Source organism: Hyaena hyaena, unplaced genomic scaffold (assembly GCF_003009895.1).
Source record: "Hyaena hyaena isolate Hyena2069 unplaced genomic scaffold, ASM300989v1 scaffold_86, whole genome shotgun sequence".
Taxonomy (NCBI): domain Eukaryota; kingdom Metazoa; phylum Chordata; class Mammalia; order Carnivora; family Hyaenidae; genus Hyaena; species Hyaena hyaena.
Window position 1 is genome coordinate 1,845,195 of NW_024080721.1, and position 11,992 is coordinate 1,857,186.

Below are 11,992 nucleotides of genomic sequence, written 5' to 3' on the forward strand. Positions count from 1 at the left end.
TAAAGCACAAGCCTGAGACTGCCAAAATTACTAGCTTTATCAGAAGAACTAGCAGAAAGCACTGAATACATAATTAATTGTAGAACCAAAACTGTATGATATTTAAAAGGCAGAGAAAATGGTATATGAAAGCAATAAGCTCTATTGATATAAATACAGAACAGCTAGGGGCGCCTGGGTGGCTCAGTCGTTTAAGTGTCCAGACCCTTGATTTTGTCTCAGGTCATGATCCCAGGATTGTAGGATTGAGCCCTGCATACCACACTTAGCATGGAGCCTGATTGGGATTCTCTCTCTCCCTCTCTCTACCCCTTCCCCACTTACATTCTTTCTCAAAATAAATAAATAAATATTTTATTAAAAAATACAGGGGGGGCCTTGGTGGCCCAGTCAGTTAAGCATCCAACTTCAGCTCAGGTCATGATCTCAAAGTTTGTGAGTTCAAGCCCCATGTTGTGTTCTGTACTGACAGCTCAGAGCCTGGAGCCTGCTTCGGATTCTGTGTTTCCCTTTCTGTCCCTCCTCCACTCACACTCCATCTCTCTCTCTCTCTCTCTCTCTCTCTCAAAAATAAACATTAAAAAGGTTTTTAAATACAGAAGAGCTATAAAAATTAGGGTGAGAACTTTTTTTTAAATATGGAACGCTTCACAAATTTTGTATGTCACCCTTGTGCAGGGGCCATGCTAATCTGGTCTGCATCGTTCCAATTGTAGCATATGTGCTGCCAGAGTGAGCACGAGAACTTTCAAAGTCTTCTCAGTTATTATTCTGGTGGTAACAGCATTAGTATTGATATTCCCTGTTGTGTGTGTAATGTAGCCTAAAACAAATGAGTAATTACAAGCTACTTTAACTATCATCCCCTGTGTCCTAAAAATCAGGATTCTCAGTGTGGAAGAAAGAAGAGACAGCTGTAATTTTTTAAAAGATTAAATAAAAAATCTATAGTCCTAAAATTTAATTGGAAAAACAGTATGAACTTATGAGGTTTTTAATCTACCATTTAATCTATATCGAATAGCTCTGTCCATTTAAAAGGCCTGAGAACAATGACCAATTCGTAGCAACTAGCATCCCTGTGTTCATAAAATGCCATTTCCCGCTAAAAGTCAGAGCTGCGTGGAGAAATGGCTGACTACAGGTCAGAAGAGAAAACACAAAAGAAGTCGGGAACATCTTGACACAAATGATACACACAAGCCATCATACATAGGCTCTATGTAGACTAGGGTAGTGTCAAAAGAACACAGAAGAATGGGGCGCCTGGGTGGCTTAGTTGGTTAAGCGTCCGACTTTCGCTTAGGTCATGATCTCACGGTTCGTGGGTTCGAGCCCCGCGTCGGGCTCTGTGCTGACTGCCAGCTCAGAGCCTGGAGCCTGTTTCAGTCTGTGACTCCCTCTCTCTCTGACCCTCCCCTGCTCACGCTGTCTCTCTCTCTCTCTCCTAGAAATAAATAAAACATTAAAAAAAATTAAAAAAAAAAAAAAAAAAAGAACACAGAAGCCAATTCACAAGGGTTCCCCCCCACTGGCCAAAGACAGGACAATTTGAGCTTCGAACAAAGTAAGGATTGCAACAAATGGAAACTCACCAAATTTATTTAAATCCGTGAGCTCATAATGATATTGAAAAACTGAACCAGTCACCTCCAGAGGATAAGGAGCCAGTTTATTATTTTGCAAACTGATAAATATAAGGACTAAAGGCATTTATCCTGCCTCTTCTACATGAGCTATACCACTGGGTAACCTCATGGTAGATGAAAGGAAGCATCTGTTTATAAAGAATTCCAGCAAATACATGAAAATGAAATGATGGAATTAAAATATCATCATTCTTAAGTGGTGGCAGCTGTGGTTCTCCTCATTACCTCATGTAAAACACGGGGACAGTCTCATCAGCACTGCCATCATCTGTTTAACACTCTCAAGATATTTCCTCAAAGCCTATTTACTTATAAATTGTGTGGAATGACAAAATTAATAAGCAATAAAATGTGAATCATACCACAGTGAAAACCATGTATGTCACCATTTTGGACCCCTCCAGGGAATTCATGGATCTAGGGACCAAATATCCATAGCTATAAGCACCACCAAAGGAGAGAGAGCCTGACATTGTGTGGCCCCTGATGAAGGGACATGTCACCACCTAGAGTATTGCCAAAAAGACAGAAGCTGAGTCTGATCAAGCTTCGCGATCCAGCTGACGATGAGAGACAAAGGCAAAGGGCAATGGAGCACGTTGAAATGTCCCATGAGTGGGCAGCAAACAAACCCCAGGCTGTGGGAAACGCTACAGTCAAATGACCTGGATTCAACAGACAAAATGAAAGGAAAAAGATGAGAGAAGACTCTAAAGATGAAAAGGAGGTAAAGATGTATTTTTAAAAGCGGTCAAGATGGAGCCATCATTTCTAGAGATGCACACTTGGATGCTAGGACCATAAAGAAACACAGGAAGTGATTACTATAGAAGCCAGGTAGTGGTTACTCCTGGAGGGGCGTGTGACTGTGACTTGGACAGGGGGACATGGACAGGGGACGTGGAGGCACTTCTGGGGTGGCTGCAACATTCCACCTCTTGGGTTACGAAAGCATGTGGGGTATTTGCCTTATGCCTCATTAAGCTCTTTGTTTTGTGTATTTTTCTTTATCTCTATTAAAGAAAAATTAAGTAAAAAGATTATTTAAAGAGGAATGTTAAAAAAAACTGATGCACATGTCACATAACACCATCGCACAAAATAGCGCACTTTGGGAAATGTTGAGCTTTCCCATAAGCCCAAGTATTGAGAGGCACTAGAAGCCACCTTGTCACAGGAGTCTCTCTCTAATGACCTCTGTGCCCATCGGGACTGGGTGGGCTTCATGGTGCAGTTAGGGAAGAGCCCAGCCAGAGCAGCTGTCCAGTGAACGCGGTGTAGAGGGGGTGGGGCAGGGAGAGGAGGGCTCCTATCTAAACACATTCTAAGCCTGCCGAGCACATGCAGCTGAAACCCAAGGCCCTGTCCAACCACAGCATCGCCTAAGTGGCCCGCCGGGCTCCGGCCGACCTGTACTAGGCCTGTGGAGACGGCAAGAGGTGCCACAACCAGCTTAAAATCCTGAGGCACGTGGAGACCTGCAGAACAGGGATTTGGAGGCATGGACCACTATGGTGGTGGAAACCTCCTAGGGGATCTGTCCAGTGGTCATCTCCCTTCATGCAAGAACTGCATCCCCATCCCAGTAGACATGTCTGACCTGTACGATCCTGTCCTCCCCGTCACAGCTGATCTGACCAGAGAGGACTGCCCCATGCTGGAGGTAATGGGCCCCTATGGTTTACTGTCCAGCATTTATTTCTCCTCCGTCTCGCAGTAGCACCTCAATTCTTTTCAGACCCCTCCCATTTCCCATGTGGTCAAACCAATAAAATATCCCTATCTCCAGATGTTCAAGGAGCAGTTAGGAGTCCAGGCACAAGCCCATCAGTGAATGTCATTCCCCTGGGCCCGTGATTGGTTGAGGGATAGGCACTGAAGCTGGTCCAGTTAGAATGAGCCTTACAACTCCTGTAGGGAATGATGAAATTCCCCCGGTCCCTCACGTCTGTGTCATGTGCAGTGAGGATGAAAGGTCCAGGACTGCCGCAGCTTCTGTTGATCTTGAGGGAAGGTGCCTGAGAATAAAGCCAGAACTCAAAAGTATGCAGGGCCGTGGACATTCCAGTGAAATGGAGCAAGATTTCTGATGACATTCTGAACTTCTGGGGTCAGTTCAGTCATTCCTCTGGATTGTATACATGAACCAATATCCCTCCCCTTCCTTTTTTTTAGAAAGACAGAGCATGAGAGTGGGGAAGAGGGACATGGAGGGGAGAGAGAGAAGGGGGGGGAGAGAGAGGGAGAGGGAGGGAGGGGGGAGAGAGAGAGAGAATGAGAATGAATCTCAGACTCCACGCTCAACACAGAGCCCAACTCAGGGTTCGATCCCACAACGCTGAGATCATGACCTGAGCCGGAATCAAGAGTCAGATGCTTGGGACGCCTGGGTGACTCAGTTGGTTAAGCATCCGACTTTGGCTCAGGTCATGATCCCGCAGTTTGTGAGTTTGAGCCCCGCATCAGTCTCTGTGCTGACAGCTCAGAGCCTGGAGCCTACTTTGAATTCTGTGTCTCCCTCTCTCTCTCTGCCCCTTCCCTGCTCTCTGTCTCAAAAATAAATAAAAACTTAAAAAAAAAAAAAAAAAAAAACAGATTTGGATGCTCAACTGACTGAGCCACCCAGGCACCCCTTCTTTTTTTTTTTTTAAATTGAGCCAGTTTGCAACAGATTTTCTGCTCCTTGCAACGGGGTGTATGTTAGGAACGTTATGGCTGAAAGTAACAGAAAGTGCTACTGACATTTGACTTAAACAAATAGGAGCATACTTATTGCACAAAATAAGAAACCCAAAAGACGGAGTCTAGGACTGTTCACGTAGCTCAGCAATGCCATGCACACACATGAATGCACGTAAAGGTCATAGCATACGAATAAGGCCTGGATTGCACCAATGTCCATTTCCTAGTTTAGATATTGTGCTAAAGTTATGGGAGATGTCAGTACTGGGGGCAACTGGGTGAAAGGTACATGGGGGCCTCTACTCTTTTTGCAACTACTTCTACAGTAGAATCTATAATTATCTCAAAGTTAAGTGTTTTTCAAAAGAAGACATGCAGGTGCATAGATAATTCTGCATATGATTTCAGGGCTTCCTACCTCCCTGAGGCTCATCTAGTTCCTGGGGCAGCATTCACAAGTCCCTTGCCCTTCACAATTCCACTTTCCACAGTCGTCACCAGGCCGTGCCTAGTATGATGCTTCAGTTTCTCAGTGAGACTGAGAACAAGACAGCTCAAAAAGAGAGCCTGGCATACATGGAAGTGTACCTCCAGCTACCTTTCTGGAGGCTGGGGTGGACATTTGTGCATGCACGTGTGCACATGCACACCCTTACTCTGGCAACAACCTGGGACCCACGGTGCCACAGTGACAGTGCTTTCCGCCTAAGGATGTCTCCTACCAGACAGACTTCATTTACCACTCTGGGACCTAGAGTCGTGGCCTTTCAAAGTCATCTTATTTCAAACCCACCCATAGACCTTCAGACAAATAATTCAGTCTGGATAGGAAAGTAACCATCTTGTCTGTTCTAAGTTCCCCCTGAATCCATTGATGCTAACACCACAGGACCCAGGCTCTGACTGTCAGAAATAACACTGCTAAGATTCAGGCTCCAAGCTTCCTTCGGCACCCTGGTGCACTGCTGCCCTCTGCTGGTGACTTCTAGGTAGTACCTAGAAATCCTAAAAAAGCAATGGCCCCAGTGGAGAAAGGAGTAAGGGACAAGAACAAGAAAGTCACAAAAGAAGAAATGCAATGGGATAATCAACATATGAAAGATATTTACCTTCATTGGTAATTAAAGAAATTCCAACTATAACATCAAAGAGATACTATTGCCCCTTAATCACATTGGCTATAATGGAAAACAATGGCAGGGTCTAGAGCTGTTCAGGGCTTGTCACGCAAGGCACACACAGAAAGTACTCAACCCCAGCAGGGCACCCTCTGAAACCACCAGGGCTCGGACACCCTGGCACCCTGTGGTGAAGCTCTGGCTTGCACAGCTGAACACAGTATAAGTCAAGAAGGCCTTCTGGGGGTGTTTGGTTCTATGAAACAATGACCTTAAAAAGTCCAGCTACTCTGAATCTCAAACATTCCACCTCTAGGAATTTCTCCTAAGGAAGTTATCAGACAATTGAGTGAAGAAACTAACCAGAGGACCCAGCCTTCATACTGCCACATTCCCAGGCAAGATGCCCTCATTCTTCTCCTGGAAGCGAACCAGAAAACCATTTCAAATTTAAACGCCGCCCCCCACAACAGACAACAGAATTAGAACCAAGCCTGTGGTTCCTTTGAAGCTGACCCCCCAGAGGCTGTCTTCGTTGAGTGAAACCTTTCCCCACACTCACAGTAATGAGGCTGGTTTTTACCGATTCTACTCCTTTACTGCCTATCTCCCCACAAGAACACAAGCTCTGCGAAGTCAGAGGAGTCCTCTGATTCCTTCACAGCGCTTAGAAGGTGCCTGACACACCGCAGACAAACAATACTTGTAGAGTGAATGAATCTATGGGCATGAGGTGCAGTCTGGAAGCAAGAGGGTGAATAAAGGTGAGGCGCTGCTCTTTAGCAATGACAAATGCCACCTACCCTGGAATTGTGTTGAGTTTAGGGAATTCTTTTAACAGAGACCCAGGGAGGCAGTTCTACAGAGCTGCTGAGAGCAGAGACTGCACCATTTTCTAGCTATATGACCTTGGGTCGTGTCACCTTTCTGACCTTCAGTTTCATCATCTTAAAAAAAAAAAAAAATGATGCATGCTTCCAAAGGTTAAAGTCAGAACCGAATTATCTGATCCATGTAAAGCGCCAAACCAAGTGAACAGAAAAGTTACTCAATCACTGTTAGTTGTTAGTAGTCTTCCTTACTGCTGAGAATCTGTATTTTTCCTTGAGAGGCAGGGAGAGAACAGCCAAGATTTAGAGGCCTCAGCACTGCACCCAAGTAGGCAAGGCCAAGTTCTCCACAGAGGGATGAGGAAAAAGAGGGGATCATTGAATGTCTAAAGAGAGGTACTAGCCCAAGGAGAACAGTACCACGTGGATGAAGGCAGGCCAGGAGTTCCATAGGGTAGAACGGAGCTGAGGCCCAGGGGAGCCAAATCAGAACGGAGGAGCCGCGGTTACTGCATGGAGGAACTGACCCAGGTGGATAGGAGACAGCAACCCACCAACCCCAAATGCTAGGTGAAGGGGACAATCGTCGAAGACAAAGGGCTGATATCTGTGTTATATACCTGTAAAACTCTACCTGAATAGGGATATTATTCACATAAGCACTGCGTGATGAGTTGTCCAATGGCATACAAACTGATACGTTTACATCATGGAATTCAAAAGTAGGGCATAGCACTGTTCTTGCTGACATCTATTCCAGTTAGCTAATGCTGAGTAACAAGTCACTCCCAAGCTTGAAGCCTGAACAATGGCAGCATTTATAGACAGTACCCGATAAACGATAGTTCAACTTGGGATTTTTTTATTTTATAATGGTGCAAAAACAACACACGTTCAGTGGAAGCGTATTTCAAATTTTTAATTTGGATCTTTTCCCAGGCTAGTGATGTGCAGCCAAGCACATAATGCCGAGCAGCAGCGGTGAGCTGCAGGTCCCAGTCAGCCACCGGATCAGAAGAGCCAACAACTGATGTATACAAACCTTACGTTTGTCCCTTTCACTATGTATTCAGTGGATTACATGACATAGTCAACACTTTATTATAAAACAGGCTTTGTGTCAGATGACTAGCAGATGACTCAGCTAACGTTGAGTGTCCTGAGCACGTTCAAGGTACACTTGGCTAAGCTATGATGTTTGATAGGTTAGGTATTTTAAATGCATTTTCAATTTATATTTTCAACTTACAATGGGTTTACCCATTGTAACAGGGTATAACCTCAACGTAAGTCAAGAAAGATCTGTACCGTATTTTCCTCACCCGTCTGCAATCTGTGAGGGCTGGGCAGGGAGAGCCGGGCTCTGCTCCATTTGGCACCAGCCTCAAAAGCGAGGCCTGGAATTACCTGGAGGCTTGCTCCTTCTCCGGTAGCACCTGTGCTGTGCAGATGTCTTGGCATCTCTCTCCCCCTTCTCCCCTCCCCCTCCTGCCCCTGCAGATGCTCTCCAGCAGGGCAGCATCAGCAAAGCCGAGGGATTCCAAGGCATGCATCCCAAGGAGGAGCTGGGGGGAAGCTTCTAATCTCGCCTCAGATGACACTCTGCATCGCTTCTGCCAAGTCCATTCAACAGCAGTGTGTCACTGAGACGGGCCCATTTTCGAGAGGAGGAAAATCAGGCTCCACCTTTTGTGGGAGGAGTAGCAAAGACATTTGTAGACATACTTTAAAATCACCACAAAATGGAAAGATGTTTACAATGCATCTTTTAATTTACAATGCATCTGTAATGCATCACATTACAGAACAATGTGAACAGACACAATATGACTTGTGTCCTTAAGCCCAGGAGAGCAAGAGCCCCTTTGCTGTCTGCGCACACCCAGTCCGGGGCCCAAGGCTGGCCTCCCCCAGCCTCCCGGAGGTACAACCATGCCTTAACTTCAGATGTCGTCTGAGTGTCAGATCTGGATATGTAAACCCCAGCCCTGCCACGCGGTAACTCAGAGCTCCTTCCTCAGGACTGAAACCAGGGTCACAATCATGCTCACCTTGCAGTTGCTGGGAGGACCCAGTGTGCCACCCCTGAAAAGTGCTCACCCCAGCCCCCAGAACATAGGTGCTGGCTGCCCCACCTGGACAAGCCGAGACTGACTCAGGCCTGCCCGCTGGGAGCCAAGATCCTACTGAGTGCTTCGGGCAGCGGCAGGATGCCACTCAGCTAGCACCCCATGACAGCGCAGTGTGACTCAGCCTTCCGGAGCCCGGGTAAGCGCAGCAGCCCCTCCACCCGCACCTGCCCCGTGCTGTGCCTCCGCCAGTTTCTGTAGCACAAGCATTCTGGGCACCACGAACTGAACGAGGGAGGCATGAGAAGGGAGCATAGCCCCTGCTCTGAAGAAGCTCATGGTCGGGGGTGGGGGTGGGGGCGCAAATCAATCACCAGGACTGTAATGCACGATACAGGTGGGAACACCAAAAAAGGGTGTAGGGTACCAAAAGGTGCGCCTGGGGATTCTCCCTGGCAAGGGGAGCTTTTGTGGATGAGTGTCTGCCAGGTGCACGGGGGCAGGGGAGGGAGGAGACCCAGGCAGAGAAAACAGCACAAAGGTGAAGAGGCCCCACGGTGCAGATGGGCATGGTGCTTTCCGAACCACAGAAGTCTAGGAAGACTGGAGCGTATGGGGGGAGGCACATGCCAGGGTCAGGGTCCACAGCATGACGGGGCCTCTGAAGACCAGACTAAAACCTGGACTTTATAAAGGGGACCCCGTGTAGTCTGCAACAGGGACTACTTGCAAGAGATGAGGGAGGCAGCGGGAGGCCGCACTGACAGCAGGAGAGGCTGCTGCCACAAACGGAACGACCGAGAGGCCGAAATTTACATTCTCCCCAAATCTGTGTTGAAGCCCTAACCCCAATGTGACTGAACTTGGGGATAGGCTTTAAAGAGGTAACTGAGGTTAAATGGAGTCATAAAAGTGGGGCCCTAATCCAATAGGACTTGTGTCCTTATAAGAGACAGAGACAGCAGGGATATACAGGCACCGAGGAAAGGCCACGTGAGGCCACGGTGAGAAGGGGCCCGCCTGCGGGCTGAAGGGAGAGGCCTCAGGAGGCATCAAGTTTGCCAACACCTTCATCTTCGGCTTCCAGCCTCCAGAACTGTGAGGGAGTAAATTTCTGTTCTTTTAGCCCCCAGTCCGTGCTATTCTGTCAGTCCTACAAAACAGTGCACTTGGCAAATGGCAGGCACCATCTACTGCCCGAGTAGAGCTGGAGCGCAGCGCGCACAGAGGCGCACGGCCGGCAGAACGAGTGGAGGCAGATTTGGGGGTTATGAATAGATATGGAACCATGGGAATGGGTCACAGAACCTATGGGGAGCGTACAGAAGTAAAATAAGAAGGTCACCATGGAAGCCTAGCAAACACCTACAACTAAGACCAAAGGAAGGGATGCTCCTGAAAAAAATCTGGAACAGGCAGGGGGGCAGGGAGCACAGGGCAAATCTAGAGATGGGCCATGAACACGGAGAGAACGCTTAAATAAGTGGGCTCAACAGTGCCAACTGTAACATAAAGACGACGGCAGATGAAGACTGAAACGATCAAGGAGTTGGAGATCAGAGGTCTCCTCGACAAGAAATCCATCAGCAGGTGGCTGGCAGGAGGCGGCATGCGGCAAACAATGTGGGTGTGAGGAAGGAAGTAGAGACGGGGTAGGCAACCCTCCAGCAGGACTGTCGAAGAGAAAAAAGGTGGTGGCTGGGGACATCAGGTTCAGGGAGAGTCCCTGCAAGTATACAATTCCTCATCACACACAGCCTTTAAGAGGAGAGGCGACGGAGGCAGAAAACTCTGGGGACGAGAGAGGTGGATGGATACGGCACAGGCGGACAAATTACACTCACGTGGAAGGAGGGCCGTCCTTTCCACTGTGACAAGAACAAAGGCGGTAAGGCTGGGAGGCGGAGAGGCCCCGGTGTTCTCTTTCCACTACAAAGCCGGAAAATACAGTCTGCCGCTGAGAGTGAGGGGTGACGGAATACGCTGCTTCAAGAGAACAGCGAGACTCGAACAGCTGTAGGCCATGAGCGTGCGCTGCAGCGGGACAGACGTTGGGACGGCCCACCAGCTCCGAGGACCTGGTTACCTTTAGACACAAGCGTGCAGCGGCACCACCTTGCCGTCGTGGAACTTCCCCAGCAGCAGTATGAGGTGCTGTAAGAATTCTCGATCTCTTTAGATTTTCCTTGTGTTTCTCTGCCCATTCTAAGATTTCTTCAGGGGCATCCCCCTCTTCCTTTATTTTTATATTTTTTAACATTTAAAAAAGTTTTTTATTTCTTATTTATTTTTGGGAAAAGCAGTACATGAGTAGGGGAGGGGCAGGGAGAAAGAGAGAACCTCAAGCAGGCTCCATGCTGTCAATGCAGAGCCCATTGTGGGTAGGGCTCGAACTCATGAAACTGCTGAGATCATGACCTGAGCCAAAATCAAGAGTTGGATGGTTAACCAACTGAGTGATCCGGGAGCCCCTCTCTCTTCCTTTAGAGTCTAGCCAGGGGTGTTGCTAGGGTCCTGTGGGGATCTTCTTTTACTTACATACGTTCTCCGTAAGTTCTATGATTCACTCCCATTACATACATTCTCTGTAAGTTCTATGATTCATTCCCATTTCCTGCGACTTGACAGTCCAGGAAGGTGAGGAACTAGATGAATGCATAGAGGGGTCTGGCTAGGGAAAAGCTGTATAAGGACAGGCATAAATGACCCCAAGAAGAGCTGGGCTGCACCCTATCTTTCCTTTCCCCATCACTTACCGCCTTGTGGGTTTCATCCTTAACCAAGAACAACAGTTCTCATCTCTAAAATACCCAACATTCCCTTTTGATAATAAACAGTTACCACACCCACCTTTACCATCCTGAGGTCAAGTCACACATAACCTGCCTAACAAACATAAAGTTTAAAAGATCCTTTTTAAGGTCCTCAGGATAACGTAAAGAAGATGCAAAGTGCAATTTATAATAAAAAATAGATTTCAATCTGTAAGTCTCAAGCATAACTACAAGAAAAGACTTAAGGAAGCAGTCAGATGCTCGTAGCTGTATACAGAACCCCAGGAAGACACCAGTATAATCACAGAATGACCAAAGCATGCTATACTCAAAACTCAAATTACAGGAGTCCTTCAGGCCCAGTAAAAATCAATCAATTTTCAAAACAATGTTTGAAGTCTCAGGGTGTTAGACTATGACTCTAACAACCAGAACGTGGTATGGTTTCCAGCAACCAGCACATCAGACAGAGAAGACAGCAAATACGCAGCATATCACAAGCTGCTATCACCTTAGATTCTTTGGTCACCACCCCATTTTCTAAGGCTCAAAAGCATGGGGTGAAAGAGAAATCTACCATCAGTGGTGGTCGTCTCACATTTACAACATAGGAACGGCCTGTACTGGGGGCTCTGACCACCTCCCTGCTGTTTCCCAGGTAGGAACCAGAATGCGTCCCATGTGGACAGTAAAGACCAGAGGACTTCAGGAAGTGAACAGCTTAGAAAGAAGGTAGGTAGAGGCACTGCTGCCAGACTGACTCTGCTTCATGCTGCGGTGTCTCCCACCTCAGATGCTGCCTTGTTGATGAGGACGCTTCTTCTAATGCCATACGTTAAAACTTTCTGATTATTTCAGATCAAAGCCCAG

General features: G+C 47.3%; 1 non-coding gene across 1 annotated transcript; it reads right to left on the reverse strand.

Annotated features, from left to right (window-relative positions):
• Nucleotides 1-632: 632 nt before the first annotated feature.
• On the reverse strand, nt 633-740 carry LOC120233396. The gene has a single exon (XR_005528808.1). It is a non-coding gene; the product is annotated as a U6 spliceosomal RNA (small nuclear RNA).
• Nucleotides 741-11,992: the final 11,252 nt, after the last annotated feature.